We start from the raw sequence: 16,308 nt of genomic DNA, 5'->3' as shown, positions 1-16,308 counted from the left end.
TTGTCTAGTTGTTTAATCAGTCCAAAAAGTAAAAACCGGGAAATCCAAAACACAAGGCAGAAGTACAAAATCGCTAGGCAAAACTCGGAATCCAAAAGGCAAAACTGGTCGACAACACTAGAAGATATATTGATATAAATGCTTGAACTCTGACAAGAAACTGACACGACACATATATGTAACTGACAAGACAATCTGGCACAGAAAGGAAAGAGCACACCACATATATACCCTGGATAATAACGAGGCACAGGTGTAACACATTAGAGGAAGGGAGGCAAACAGGAGGGGAGGAAGCTAGACAAGACAAGGGAAAACACACCAAGATAAAACAGGAAGTAGACAAAACAAAAACTAAACCTACAAAATACATAACAACACTACCAAGCCCTGACACCGATGAAGATCCTGTGTGGTCAGAACCGCTCTGCATTCTGCATTCTTCTAAGTAAAAACTTTTAGTATAAATCCTCTCCTTACTTTACCTAAAGAACGTTTTCTTTTCTGTTATAAAAATGAATATTCTTTGAAAAATCAAACAAGCAATATTGTAATGCCCCTCACCACCTAATAAAGTTGTAAAAATGTACTTTTAAACATCCAACCTCTTTAAAAAAAAATGACGTGTCAAAATAATGACTGACTGCAAATAAAATCAAAGAAAATGGATCTGGTAAAACTACAAGAATATTTATCTTGTATTGTTTTCTTCTAACATAAATGATATAATGATATATTATAGAAACCATAGAAAATTACAAGTGTTCATTATAAGCTACTCATATAATAACAGTAGGACTAAATAGAAAGCTGTGTAGTTTATGCTGCTGGACACATGATACCTACTGACCTTGCAGCCACCATCCTTTGTGTTAACACAGATTCATCATCTGTGCAGGTAATTGTGACTACCTCTGCAAACATGCAGACATAAAGAGATTCATTCTGATCTCCTCTATTCTAAATTATATTTATTACAATAACAGAATGATGTGCAAAGGTGCAAGATTTAGATCATCATGTTTATGTTAGAACATACGTGTTCCTCTCTGGACTAGTTTTGATAGAGGCACATTTGCTTCTCAAATGTTATCTTTAGCCAACAAAGACCTTAATTATAGCACAAACACAACATGTAACGTTCCCCACACAACAGACAGACCTGGAAGATGAGACGAGGAAAATGTGAAAACAAATAACCACATTCACAGTCAGCTGTATTTTGCGCCTTAAAATGTCCTATGATGCAGATGTCCTTTAGTTTATCTCTTATGTGCCTCTGTGTGGTTGCAATTTCCTCTTGGCCCATCATGCTCAGCTTACCATGTCAATTTGGTCATGGCTCCAGATTGCACATGCATACTCCACATGCATACCTAGAATTTAACTCAATGTACTGTATATAATTTATGGCTTTTTTAAAATTTTCATGGAGCATAGCGTTGAGAGAACTTGCGTTCAGAAGACATATTAAGGTCCCAAAATGAAAGAAACATGTATAAATTGCACATATAGGAAAAGGGACCATGGGGTAAATACTAAGCACTCACATTAAACCATTTTAAATTCAGTGACATAAACTCATGTGGTTTCACCCCAGTTTGGTAGAATTTCCCCTTTATCTGTCATAAATATTATATATGAACCTAGATTTGTTTGCTATCAAGCACAGGATCTTTGATGATATTTCTACATGTGCTCTGCAGGAAAAAATAATGATGTCAAAAAATAAAAGAGTTACTCGTTCTAACTGTAAATGCTCTCTGAGAATCACATTAAGACAGCAGCAGCAGCATTCAACATTTAAACAATTTCTTTCCATCCCTTCTGTCTGCTCTCGTGTTGACTCCACTGCAACTGTCACTCCTCTTACTCCACATGTGGAGAAACACAGTGTGAGTTTTTCAGAACAATACTTTATGTTCAGAAATGTAATGACAGCTAACACAATATAAAATTAGAATCAAAATAATAAGTTCTTTAGTTAAAATAGAACACTTTGGTCCATCTACACAGATGAGTCTTTACTACGTAACATCTTGAGTAATGTAGCTCACTCTGGCTCAGTTTGATTGAGTTCTGTAGGATAAATGTATTTCTGTGAGTGATCCATAAGTGTGCACCTTTTTGATTTATTACTGTTTTTGATATTTCCTTCTTCTGAGCATTATCCGCCATAGAAGCATATTCACTATATTGTTATTATATTATATTGCTTTAGGAATTAGTGGTAGTAAAGTTTGGAGGTTTAGTTGAAACCCTGTTGTATAATAAAACTATTCACCACTTCTGATTTCTTTTCAAACATTTTTCAAGTTTTATCAAGCATGATATGGATAAAGTAATTTGAATAAAAGAGCCTCACTGTTGATGGGTCACCTTTGCAATAACTGTTCCTCTCGCTCAGATTAAACCCTTCGTTAGCATCACTTTATTAATGAAGCCTTGAATACAGGTGCTAATAATAGTTGCACTAATCTCCCTTTAACCCCATTCTTGTTTGATCAAAGCAGATTATCAGTTTGGTGTTTATATCGTAACAAATTTGATTGATTCTAAATTGTTTTAGTTAATTTGAGATTTTTTGCTAGGTGTACCAACATAGTCACAATTGAATCCTTTCACAGTTAATCACCCCTCCACACTGCATGAACAACATGACTAAAAACTACATCCAAAGATGGGACCAAAACAATACACACAACATGATGGAAATATGGTATTTCAGTTTATTTTGTGTATTCATTTTAATGAACGTTACTGTTTCCTCATTGCTCCACACAGAGTTGATGTTTTCGTCTTGTGCTAAATCTGTTTCCATTGAACTTTGCTGCTTTTTGCTTTTATCGATACACCAACTTTTCCACCTCAGACAAATGTAAAAAATGTTTTCACATAAGACTGTCTTGAATTTTCCGCATTGAGATCAAGGTTTTTTTTTTTTTCAATCACAAAACGTAAATCCGAATAAAAACAGTTGAATGTAAATCTGCTACAGCCTAGCCAAGAACTGTGATTTCTCAAAGTGAAAAAAAATAAAACATTGCATGAGAGACAGTATGATGAATAACAACTTTTCTCAGCTTTCATGAGAGTTTTAAATTTTTTTAAATGCACCAAGCAACTTTTTGGATTTACAAGTCACCACACCACACGTTGAAAACATTGCTTTTGCTTTCCACTGCAGAGAAAATGAAATTAAGGAAGATACTACAGCAATATATGAGTTGGGAACCACTCAGTCAGGTATGGTAGGCACTGTTGAATGAGTCATCCTTGCTTTCATGCATACCAAATACATTAATGGCATTATTTGAAGAGCCATTGTGGGAACTGACAGTAAATGTAATTCATGCATACAATGTGAGATCAAGCCGTATAGGAGAGTAAGTCAGTAACATGTGACTGATTTTACAAATTTTTTACATCACAAGCAACTGGTGACATTAAAAAGCCCCAACAGCCATTTAGTATATTGTCAGTATTTCCCAGACTGCTGGCAACAAAGATTTAACTAAAACAAAGAAACAGCTGCAGGGCTCCAGTGTCCACTTAGAATTTGTTGCACCAAGGTGACAACGCCAATATACACATGAATACAAGTCACATGATGCAGTCATGTGACCCTAAACTCCAATGTGACAATGTGTAATTTGTCACCTTGATGCAATAAATTTTAAGTGGACATTGGAGCCCTGCAGTGTGTGAGCTATTTCTTCATTTTTTCACTTTCAGCACAGCACCTGTCATCTTTGGTTTGGATGTGCATGCATACTCCTGTCTAACAAAGATTTGACCGCAATTTTTGGAGTTCAGCCACCAAACAGTTTTGTGTTAACCCTCTATTAAGCTCTCTAGTTGCAGTATAGAAGTCCCAGAAACACTATTCTTGATGCCATTTACAATCAATTAAAATATTCCAATGAATATGAGGATATAAAGGTTATATTTCACCCTAGTTGATGCAAATTTCATTGTTGGTTTCATTTTCTATGATCACACACTCTCAAAGACCTCAATTCTCAATAATAGAAACTAAAAATGATCAAACAAATGTTGCCTGCCTACCATCCAGGACCGGTTCACCTCTAGAGTCAGGAAACAGGCAAGGAAAATCACTGCGGACCCCTCGCAGCCTGACCGTGACCTGTTCCAACTTGCCTCTGGTATGCACTATACTGTACGCCAAAACTACCAGACACAGAAACAGTTTCTTTCCTCTCGCCATCACATTTATGCACAATTAACTCAGCTGCTGTAACACTACCACTGTATGTATTACCATTTATTTTAGTTTAAAATAGGCTACAAATGCGTAATAGCATGTATACATATAATTCATTGTTGTATATTTGAGCAGCGTGTATATACTGCAAATAACCACCAACTTTTTGACCCATTTAATAGCACTCCTAGCACTTGTGCTCTTCACACCTTTGCACTATTTATATCCTGTTTACAGAAATGGGTCAGCCTGTACAAAGACAGTGTAGGGTGTTGTCCAGTTGTTGGTTCTATATGTTTAAATCTGTTTTTTCACTCATTTGCTTGCACATTACAGTGATAAGTTTATGTTTAATCGTCTTTGTTGTCCTTGTTGTCCTGGTGTGTCTTTCCTAAGATTGTTGTGTACATGTACATTAAAAGCCACCAGAAACCGGAGTCAAATTCCTTGTATGCGTAAACACACTTTAACCTGACTCGCCATATGGTTTGTTACACTGAACCATATGAGAAGTCGTCCTTAAACTGCTGGGAAGAAGGGCAGGGACTTTCAAAAAATACTTGGCAGGTGATTGAACCATTTGTCTATCACCATCTATCCCCATCTTATGTTGCAATGCAGCTGGAGTTGCAAGATCACATGAGATTCTTATAGGATGCTGATTGGTCACACATAACTTGAAGCCTGACATGATGGATTCTCGTCTGATATTATGATGTTGTTAATCCAAAGGTAAAACATACTTGGCCAATAAACTGATTCTGATGTTAGAGCTACAGGAAAGAGAAATGCTGTCTTACCTTATGCCTGCACTTAAGCACCACTCCATATGCTCCTGGAGAGAGAAACAGAGAGAAGGGTACAAAAGATCAATAAAAAGTGAGACTGAGACGTGCTTTTAAGTTTCAACATCTTAATTATGCTTTGGCCTCCCAAACCAAACCTTGGACAAACATGTTCATAGAAAAAACAAGTGCAAGTGCAATAGGTGAGAACTACCAGAGAAACAACAGCTAATAGGTGAGGCGGAGCGGAGGCATACGCACTCTCCCACACACTCAGCACACCATCGTCTTTACCTTTGACAACTAATACACACACACACACACACACACACACACACACACACACACACACACACACACACACACACACACACACACACACACACACACACACACACACACACACACAGTGTCCCTGTGTTTAAGCAATGCATGTTCTCTGTTGATTTTCCATATAAAGCTGTTTTATGCATGCTTTTCAAGGCTTTTTGAAATGAACCGATTTCCATGTTTCGCAGACTGCTTTAACTGTCATTCAAATCTTATTTTCAACATTAGGTTAGGTAAGGACTATTTTCCTCTTAATGTCCACTTTAAGTTTACATGTTTAATTCAACTGAGTGAGGCAACAACAAACAAACATTCACATATAAGGGAAAACGTCTCCCAAATGTGCCTCGTTTTTAAAAAAGCACCTCCCCTGTGCCAAGTATTGCTTGACAGTGTCAAAAAAGTGAAATGCATCATGTTGCAAAGTTAAATTCTTGTTTAACTTTGACCAGCTATGTGATACATTATATAACATATATACAAACAAGTACCCAAATAAGTAGCCCTGTTTATGCCAATCAGTGCAATATAAACATTATACCTAGGCAGTGGCATGTTTTATTCCCACAGCTATGTGAAAATCAGCAATATCGTGTTTGATGGACAGACGAGTGGAGTGAAACGTAAAAATTGAAATAATCCTGAGGACTGGATTTATACAATCAATCACTTAATAGTTCTCATCTCACAGCTGGCTCAGGGACATCATGTTTAACTTTTCTGTATATGAAAAAATATTGGAGGGGTAACTATATTTAACGTTCAGGCTTCTAGAGTTAAAAATGTTTCTATAATTTTCTACATTTACAATCGTGACAGGCAGTTGGAGCACTTCCCAAGGCTTGGATGAACACGATAGCTGCAAGATGCTTACATAAAACTTAAAGCTGCTATAAAAAACTGTTCATATTAACAATGGATCAAATGACTACTCATCAAATGAATAGTGTTGCTTGTGGTGACAGACCCATGGAGAATTATCACCCCACTCTACAGTTTCCCTCAGTTCTTCAGAGAGTTTTAGTATCTGTTAAGTAATTGTTTTTACGGCCCTGTTTTGGTTTACTCTCACCACTTTCTTCAGCTTCATTTTCAGCCGCAGCAGGCAGTTATTCTCATCAAAAAGCTCTAAAAGCCAACTGTGCACTATCTGCCCAGCACCAAACGGCAAAGAGACAAAGTTAGCCATTAGACGGTAAACAAAGTGGAGCATTTAATGCTCAAGAACAAGACATTTCCCTGAGGTGTTATTGAAGATCAGCAAAGAGCTAAAGTGACTATTGAACTTACATTGTTGTCCTCTTTCTGCTGGATATATAAATATAAGCAACTGATAACTTAAAAGGTGATAATATATTGTATTCACAGGTGGTATGCTGCCCCCAACTGGCCAAAAATTGATTAATGCAGATTAGAGGAAATTTGTCACCTACGAATCTCAGAGAGAGTCGTAGAGTCGTAGAGTCGTAGAGTCGTAGAGTCGGCATTTTGGTAAGTAATTCTGTTGTGTGCACTGCTAACACTCGGCTAAAACTGATGATTATGCTTTGTAGAAACCTGATTATACAGTCGAAGTTTAAACCAGGGCTCTTTTTAATTTTGAAATAATGAAGCAACTTGTTTTGTTGTTTTGAAGCTGTTTTGTTTGAAGTTGTTTTGTTCCTAATTGCAGCAACAAAACGTTCTGAATTTAGTACAGCTCTGATTGCACTTCGGGCTTCTCCTCAATAGCAGCGCTGGCTGAGGTTCAGGGATATTGCAATATTTAGAGGCATGCACTAAACTGATGGAAACGATTTCTCAGGAGCAATGTTGAAATGATTCAAACTGATAACTATCACACAAACCTTTTAAGTTATCCAGAGTGTTTATGTATCCAAAAACATTTAGTATATTATTTAACGAAAAACTTTCACATGAGATTTCATAGGGGTAAAAATAACTCATTTTCTACAAACAAAAAGTTATGCTACCAGAATTATTTAACAAGATGCACAAACATGTGTAAAAGCTGAAGATTACGCTTAATAGAAATCTGAAGGGTAGAGCAGGTGGTCCACTAATTAGAAGTGGACTGTATTGTAAAGCACTTTGAGTGGTTGATGAGATTAGAGATGTGCTATATAAATGCAGTCCATTCAGAAGTAAGTAAAAAACAGTAGCAGCTCCAGTAGTTTTCAAACTTTGATCATCTAACTGCAGTTGTTTTGGCGTCTAACTTTTTGATTAATGTACAATGACACGCACTGATGTAGATCACGGTTAGTGAGGATTATGAACAGTACAATAAACACTTGGTTACTCTGTCTTCTCACATTAGAGTGAAGCCAGGGATGCATGTCAGTACAGTTACAAATGATGCTGCAGACTCAGAGAAATAATGGTTGCATGGTTGGATATGTGAGGGACCTGTGTTTTTGGAACATTTGCAACCAGACTTAAAATTTGATCCTCATTTATTTCATTTTCTGACCAGCCATCAATGTTGTCACTGATCCCATGAGGCAAGAGCTGGCCAGCGTCTTATTCGTCTTCAGATCTCACAAACACACAAAGGAATTCAGTATTTTAGATATTTAGGAGTCAAGTTTCGTCGTGAAATGAAAGGAAAACCAAAATTCTATTGTTCGTTGACTTAAAATGTGTTTAAAAATACTAAGTCTTCAAAAATGATGTAAGTGAAGTTAAAAAGAAACAGCTCGTTGCTACCTATTGAAAGTGTTGTATCTACCTGTAGTTACTTTTCAAATCTACTGAAGGGACCTTCAATTAAATGACCAATTGCATTGTCTGATTGGCTTCCTAAATAACCAGTAACACCCATATCAACAGGATATGTTTTTCTAAAATGTCCCCTGTGGTATGGTTAAGGTTTGGACTTCAACATATTAATGGAGTTCTTGTAGACCACTAACCGAAAATCCATACGTTGGGCATTTTAGTGTTGTTAAACAGAACAGTTTTAATTGGACCTTTTGAGCATAAAGACAGGCATTTTTAGTACCATTAAATGGAGCATTTTTCTCGCATTTAACTGTTCTAACCCAAACCATGATCTTTCCATAACTCTAACTGAGTGGTTTTTGTGCCTAAGCATAACCATGTTAACCCAAACCATGGGAAGAATTAGCCTATCAACTGCAAGCAAAAATGTTCCTCCATTTGAAAACAATTTGAATATAGTCACGTGATCTTGTGCAATACCAAAATGCATGTATTAATAAACCAACAATAAACAGACTATTGACACAGAGGTATCCATACCAAAAGCACATTCCTATTTTTTAACAGTGACTTCCAACGTTTTTGGAAAGCACCAATATAGGCAGCATACGCTCCTATGGGTAATTCTGGAGTGCATAGTACAATTGACCAATGTGGTACATTAATTAGGAGAATGGGACATAAACATGGCTCATTTCAAGCATTTACCATGCATTTTGAAATAAAAACCAGTATTCAAATAATAACAATAATAACTACTACCAGTTACAGCCAATAAAACTCAAAACTTCCTGCAAATTAAAAATCTACTAAAGGTGTTCATGTGAAGTGTTGAGTTTCATTGATGACTTAACTGCACTTGCAGAAAGGCAAAATGGAAGCAGCTGGAAATAATTTGTGAATAAAAACAACATTTCTGTAAGAAAGGAGAGAGTGGCAAAGATAATAATGGAAGCAGTGCTGGAATTAGGAAATGTACATTATCAAGACAACAGGTAAACATTGAGTATATTTTTAGTTTTCATCCTGAAGATTAAAACAGCAGCAGATCAGGTAACAGGGACGCTTCTCAATAAAATATAATAACTTACAAAACAGGGCTAATTAGGAATGAGAGCTTGGTTCTGCCTTCAGTTTTATATAAATAAAGGCTCCGTCTATTTCCAGTAAACACATGATGTTGTCCTTCTTGTGAGGAAAGTCTTGAAAGATTAAAACTTCTCTGTGGGTTGAAAAAATCCTGCCAACATTGATTTAGCTCTTACAAACTGTTTGGGTCAAATCTGACTCATTTGACATTGAAAGCAGTAAAAACACCCTAAATGACATTCTTTAAGGCTGAAATGTTAAGATTCTTCCTGAACTACAATATTTTCAAAGGATTTATTATTATGATTGATGGTTTTAATGGTTATAATGAAACCTATTCAAAATTTGGTTGCAAAATAGAAATAATTATGGCTGTTCTCCTGTTTTAGAAAACAGGAGATCATAACATAATGTGATTGTTCTCTATAAAAAATAGTGTCAAACCTAAAGAAAACACCTTTTCTACTCTCTGAAGCATTAATGAAGGATAAATTGTCAATTTATTGATTACTTATAAGATATTCCATAGATGGATGTGGTTAAAAATTTGGTATAGACCCACTCTATACAATATGAACAGTAGGTAAGAGTTAAAGATTTAATTCTGGCAACACTGATGTACAGGTTGCTTAGGCTGCTATAACACCCAAATTCCCATGAAAAATACGAAAGGACATGACCTCTATGTCCTCAGTGGCCCCAATAACCAGAATCAGAGTTGTAGGTTAACAACAGAACTTGAAGTCCACACAATCTTAAAACATGCAATCAAATATTCTGTGTAAAACCACCCACCTTCTCCCACAATGCCAAGGACTTCAAACTTATTCATCACATCACCGAGGGTGGGGGCTCCTCCAGCAGGTGAAACAAGCTGCTCTGGTTTTAGAAGGGAGGCTCCTGCTTAGACCGACAGCGGACAAAGTGAACTGTAGAGTCCGGGAGAAATGTGGCAAGCGTCTGACCACACCCCATCTTCCCTCCTCTTCGACTTCAGTTTCTCTCTTCCTCAGGCAACAACCACTCTTCAAGCCTTTACGCTTCTGAATGTCAGCTTCTTTTATTTATGGCTCTGAGTCAAGTTGTTTCAGTTGACTCCCTTTTTATTCCATTTCTTGAGGTTGTCCGTTTTGTACTCTTATCCAAACATCCACAAAGTCGTACCTGGAAGACCAGATAATAAAAGACATAAGCAACATGTTAAAATATGCTGTTGAACAGTCTCTTCAAGATCCAACTTCCCATGATGCCTTGCACAATGAGTAGCATACTGATGGTACTCCTGACACAGATGGTGGCTAACTAGGACATGTAGATGTACAGAAAGGCATCATTTCCTTGAGGACACATTTAAATCATGGATGACTTGCATGACTTCCACAGGCTCATCCTACCCCATCTACTCTCATCCCATCAGCCTCACAGTCAATGTGAAGCTGAGGATGCTACAAGGATGACAATCTACACAGTGGCAGCACTATTAAGTCATGCTTGGTAGTATTTAGACACATCAGCAGCGTGGCTCAAGGGATTCCTGTCGGTCAGTCAGTCCATCAGTCCAGCATTTTGGGCCAGACTGAAATATTTAACCAAATATTAGAAGGATTGACATGAAATTGTGTACCGACATTCATGCTCCCTGGAGGATAAATTATTCTGATTTTGGTGATCCTCTGACTTTACATCTACTGACACATGCAGGTAAACTTACCAAGCAAAACATATGATTCCCATTCCCATTGGTAAAGACGTAAATGGTTCCCTGATGACAAATCTGACTAACATTTGTGGGTTTGAATGAAATACCTCATTTTTTGTGCTAAATAGCACATTTTAACAGGCTAACACTTTGAGATGGTTAACATGGTAAACAGCAGCATCTTAGCATCAGCAATGTGAACATGTCATGCTTGGATTAACATTTAGCTCAAAGCCTAAATACAGCCTCACAGTGCCACTTGCATGGTTGTAGTCTGAGTCTCTGCATTTTTAATTGTATTCAGTGTGCAATTAACTGCAGCTCTCTGTTGCTGTCATACACAAAATGTTAAGCTGAATGTAAAAAAAACATGCTTGTCACAATAGTAATTGTTCCTATGTGCTGAAATTGTTTATATGCACTCCTCTTTTCCCTTCAGTTTAAACATCATTACATGCCTGTGCTGAACCATTTTGTTGTTTTGGACAGTAAAAAAGCTCAGAATAATTATTTCCAAAGGCTCACAGCTTCTCCTGTCACACATCCAAAAGTTGACCACGACTATTAAATGGCTCTTTTGTAATGTGAATCCTGCTGGATTGGAACCGTCAAAGCTTCTTTCAGTATCAGTCCAACTTCATTTGTATAACATTTGATTTATTCAGCAGTGCAAACACACTTTAATGTTGATTTGGCTCATGTGCCTGTGTGGGCGTTTTCCTATGCAGTGTACACTCCACACAGCTAAGTCTTTCCTGGGGAAGTGATTAGGTGGATGTTGAGGCCATCCATGGCTAGTCATTTAAAGATATGGGGCTGCCACTGGGGAGTGATTATAGATCCATATTATCACATCTAAATAGGCAAACATACCCTAAAAGCTTTCAACCAGAGCAGCTTGAGATGCATTCTTTTCTGTGCTGAAGGAAAATGTTCCTAAAATGGACATAGATTAGCTGCTTCTTCTCCTCACACCCGTGAGGCAGACAGCTGGTTAATGGAAATAAGGTGGACAAATCACTGTGAAAGTCCTGAAAATATTGATAGGATAGATTGACATCTTGCAACAAGCGCCTGTTGGCGTTTGCCTGCGAAGAGAACCATGAGAATGAGTTTGGGAGTGTGAATTTAATAGCCAGGTGCGTGCATCCGCGTGCACGTGAACATGTGCACGCGTTTGTGTGTGTGAGAGAGGTGAGAGACAGAGAAGGGAGAGAGAGAGAGAGAGAGAGAGAGAGAGAGAGAGAGAGAGAGAGAGAGAGAAATGCTGCTCTCTGCACCGAAACTGCGTCTCTCTCGTAGCTGCGTTGCGGAGCGCACCACCATTCCATCGCTGTCCACGCGTTTCTCAGCCTACACAGCAACCAGTGCATACATTATAACCTGGTCCACAGACCATGTTCACGACAGTGTTGCACAACTCGATCCACAAATAGCGTTTACCCATAATTAAACAGATTTTTTTCGCGCACACAAAAAACATAAAAGGTAGAAAATGACCCATCACAGTCAATTCACCATGAAACCAATGAACCGATTTTTTTTTTTTTTTTTTTTACCTGCAGATGTGATGTGTCGCCTGTGTGAGGTGAGAAAGCTCAATCTGTCAAGCACAGAGCATGAAGCCCATGAAAATGATGATGTGGGAAGACGAGGGAACATCATGTGGAGCGACAGAGGGGGGGAAACACCGGGCCTATGCGTCGTGACACGATGATAAAATCCTACTCACTCAGTTTCTGGATGGAGATGAGATCGAATCCGCAGGCATAACGCCGATGACTGGGTATCCATGTACCGTCAACAGTTCTTCAGAGGCTCCGCGTTCGTAGCCTCAGCATCAGCTGGTTATAGCAGCAAAATCGTCATTCCTGTGAGCGACGCTGCGGACAGCCAATAGAAACACGGACGTCTGCGCGTTCCAGCAGTGGTTTAACATCCAGTATGAGCTGTGATAAAATAAAACTTTGGGGTGGAAATAAAAATCTAGCACATCGTTTGTTTAAGCGTAAAAATGCCTGATATTAACTACTGTCCAATAACACACAGATTTTACTCTGAAAGCTCTGGATAAGGCTGTTGCAACCCCCCGTTTTGGTCAAATCCATGTTGTGTGACTGATTAAAAATCTTCCTGCAGCTTGTCTCCACTCTCCTCCACCTACACCCCCCTTTCATGACTGCACTAATTGGCGAAATCAGCGTGAATTCACTGGATTCACACACACACACACACACACACACACACACACACACACACACACACACACACACACACACACACACACACACACACACACACACACACACACACACACACACACACACTGGGTCGGCCTGTTTCATAATGAGCAGGTGTTATACATATTTTGTGCATTAAATGGGTTATAGCTCTACTGGCAGCTGTGCAAAACACAACTGTCCTACAAAGGCCATGTGCTCTGTGTTTGACCTCCACACCATGCTGTTGGCTCTTTACTGATAAAACTTCATCAGAAAGCTGTGAGCACTCAGCATAATATTATATTAATGTTTTAATCAGATGTTATTAAGAGCTGATGTATGCACTGATGCAGTCATAAGATGAATTTTTCTGCTCTCTGGGTCAATGATGGGGAAAAAAAATTCATGCAGGGAAAATGTATTCAACTATAAAGTTACTGGAGTATTACCAGTAAAACAAATACTTTCAAGGTTGTACTTAAAATACTTAAAATGAAAGCAGACTACTTATGCAAAATGACCCTTTTCATAATGTTGTCATAAGAACTAATATACAGTATATATAGACCCTTTATGTTGCCTTTTGTTTAGTCTATCAATGCACCATAATTCATAAGGTGATATATTGTGTATTTAAAATATAAATCTATAAATTCCACTGAATGCAGTGAAGGAGTATGACGCATAACAAAATAGAAATAATAATAATAATCAAGGTAAATCTTTTTAAAATATAATTTAGTGTTTTTGTCTGTGCAACAGTCAGTGGTGGATGATTATTTCTGAAGTGAAAGTATAAATGTGAAAAAAAACTTCTGTTAAAAGTTTAAAGTGATGTATTAAAAAGAACTGTTACATAAGTATTATCTGCAAAATCACTTGTAAAAATAAATGTTATACAGAATGTAACTTTTCAGAATTGTATTAAATGAGATTAATTACTGAACACAAAAGAAGCAAATTAGGTGGAACTAATATAAGCATTTTATATAATTTTCGATACTTTAATTTATAAAATACCTCATAATTTATAAGATGATAATTTATTGTGTATCTTAGATCTTATCGGCTATCTGTATCAGTCAGTATAAAGTATGGACTTTAGACTTTATTGTCCCCAAGAACAAATTCCTTTCTACAGTACTGTACATATCAGACTACAACAATAGCAACAATAGCAACATACATTTTTAAGTACATGAAGTATAAAATATAAAGTGTAAAGCAGCATGACATGAAAATATTCAAGTTAAAGTACAAGTACTTCAAATCTGTGGTAAAGTACAGTGCTACTGACTTGTACTGTCAGATATGCAGTCACATTTTACATTTAGCTTTACTGCAGTCAATAGTCCGGAGCAGTAGGCTACTCATAAAATGTGAACCATTTTGTCACACTCCTCATCAAATGAAAACTTTCTCACCTAGATTTGAAGGCATATTTGTCTTCAAATTTAAGTGAAAAAGTTTTCCAAAAATAAAAACTTAAAAAGATTTGAGAGAATTTAAATGAATTATGATGTTGGATGTGAAACTAGATGCTGGAAACCAGTTCTGTTTGAGAGATGTCTTTAGTGAGGAACCAATGAAATTACTGAGCATGGATAGACTTTCTAGTTACGGCCGTGAGTATTCAATGATTATCTTTTAGACAATAATTAGCAGTGTGGGAAGTAACTAAGTAGGTTACATTTGGTAGTATTTATGAACATTTCAGGTTTTCATATACTGTACTTGAGTATTTCCTTTTTATGCTACTTTATACTTCTATTCTTCTACATTTTAGAGGGAAATATTGTACTTTTTAACTCTACTAGAGTATACTTAGTTGTTTTAAAGAGTAAGATTTTACAATCATTGTCATCTAAGATAAGGTACATTTTTATCAATCCCTAGAAAATAGATTTTTTAATGTATTTTAATGTATTTATTCTGTTGACAGAGACAGTGCTCATTGGTCTACAGTGAAAAAAAAGTAGGCAGAGTTAGTCTAAAAGGTCCAATTCAACTGTCACAGTATAATACACAGTAGTTAGCTACAAAGATTATGACATATTATGTGACACATTGATAAAGCAGACATACTTAATACTACTTAGTACTCAAGAGCAATTTGCTGATAACAGCCCTACATGTGTTCTAACATTTGAATGTAGTACTTTTGTAATTAACAGTGGTTAGGAGTGTGGTGTTACTTTATCAATCAATCAATCAATCAATCAATCAATCAATCAATCAATCGATCAACCAATCAATCAATCAACCAATCAATCAACTAACAAATCAATCGATCAATCAACCAATTAATCAATCAATCCCTCCATCCATCCATCCATCCATCCATCCATCAATCAATCAATCGCAATTAATTGCACTGGTTTATTACAACTATTAAATCTTCATCCTACCAACATATTTAACAAGGACTACTGACTGGGGTCCCTGGAGAATAAACTACCAGCAAAAGGTGAACTTATTTCTTCTCAAAAACATTATTAGTTATGTAATTAATGTCACCTAAAATAAAACAGATTATTATTATTTTAGAAAAGTTCATGCATATTGTGGAAAATGAAAATATTTGAAAATTGGCTTTTATCCAAAAGTACAATCTTTACACAAAGCCTTCAAAATGACTGAGTGCCTCTTCCCTCTCTGATAGTGTGTGATATTTTAAATCGGGAGCCATCAAATCAGTAAATAGCTCCATATATTAAAACTGCAGGCGGAATTGGGTGTTTGTGGGATCCTCCAGGACCCCTATACATTGGTGTTTTAAAAACAGCACTAATTAAAAAAAGAAACAGTGAACAATGATTTGAAATCATTAGGATCAACTTGATTGGCATGAGAAATAGGAATAATAGGACAAAGCACCTGTGAGACAGCCTGTGGGGTCTGCAGGATTAAAGTTATCCCACTTATGGGATTTAGAAATAGTCTGTCATTATTATTATCTAGTGTATATAAATATGTATTTTTCATTTTCATACATTTCCCGTCCAGACCTTGCAGGAATATTAGCTGTCTTCTTCTCCTGCGTGAAAAACAGGAAACTGCACCCACCAAAAAACCCCAACATGTTTTCGTTTCCACATGGCATTTAGTTCATTATCCAACCCCAACACGTTACAATATCCGTGTTTATAAAACGACAAATTGATTATTTCCTCCCCTGCTGTCCTTTTTTTTACCCCTTCCTCCCACCTCCAGTGAAACAATCTGAATTACAGC

The sequence above is a fragment of the Scomber scombrus genome, chromosome 1, assembly GCF_963691925.1.
Source record: "Scomber scombrus chromosome 1, fScoSco1.1, whole genome shotgun sequence".
NCBI lineage: Eukaryota > Metazoa > Chordata > Actinopteri > Scombriformes > Scombridae > Scomber > Scomber scombrus.
The sequence above is the reverse complement of the archived record's forward strand: the minus strand, read 5'-3'. Positions refer to the sequence as shown.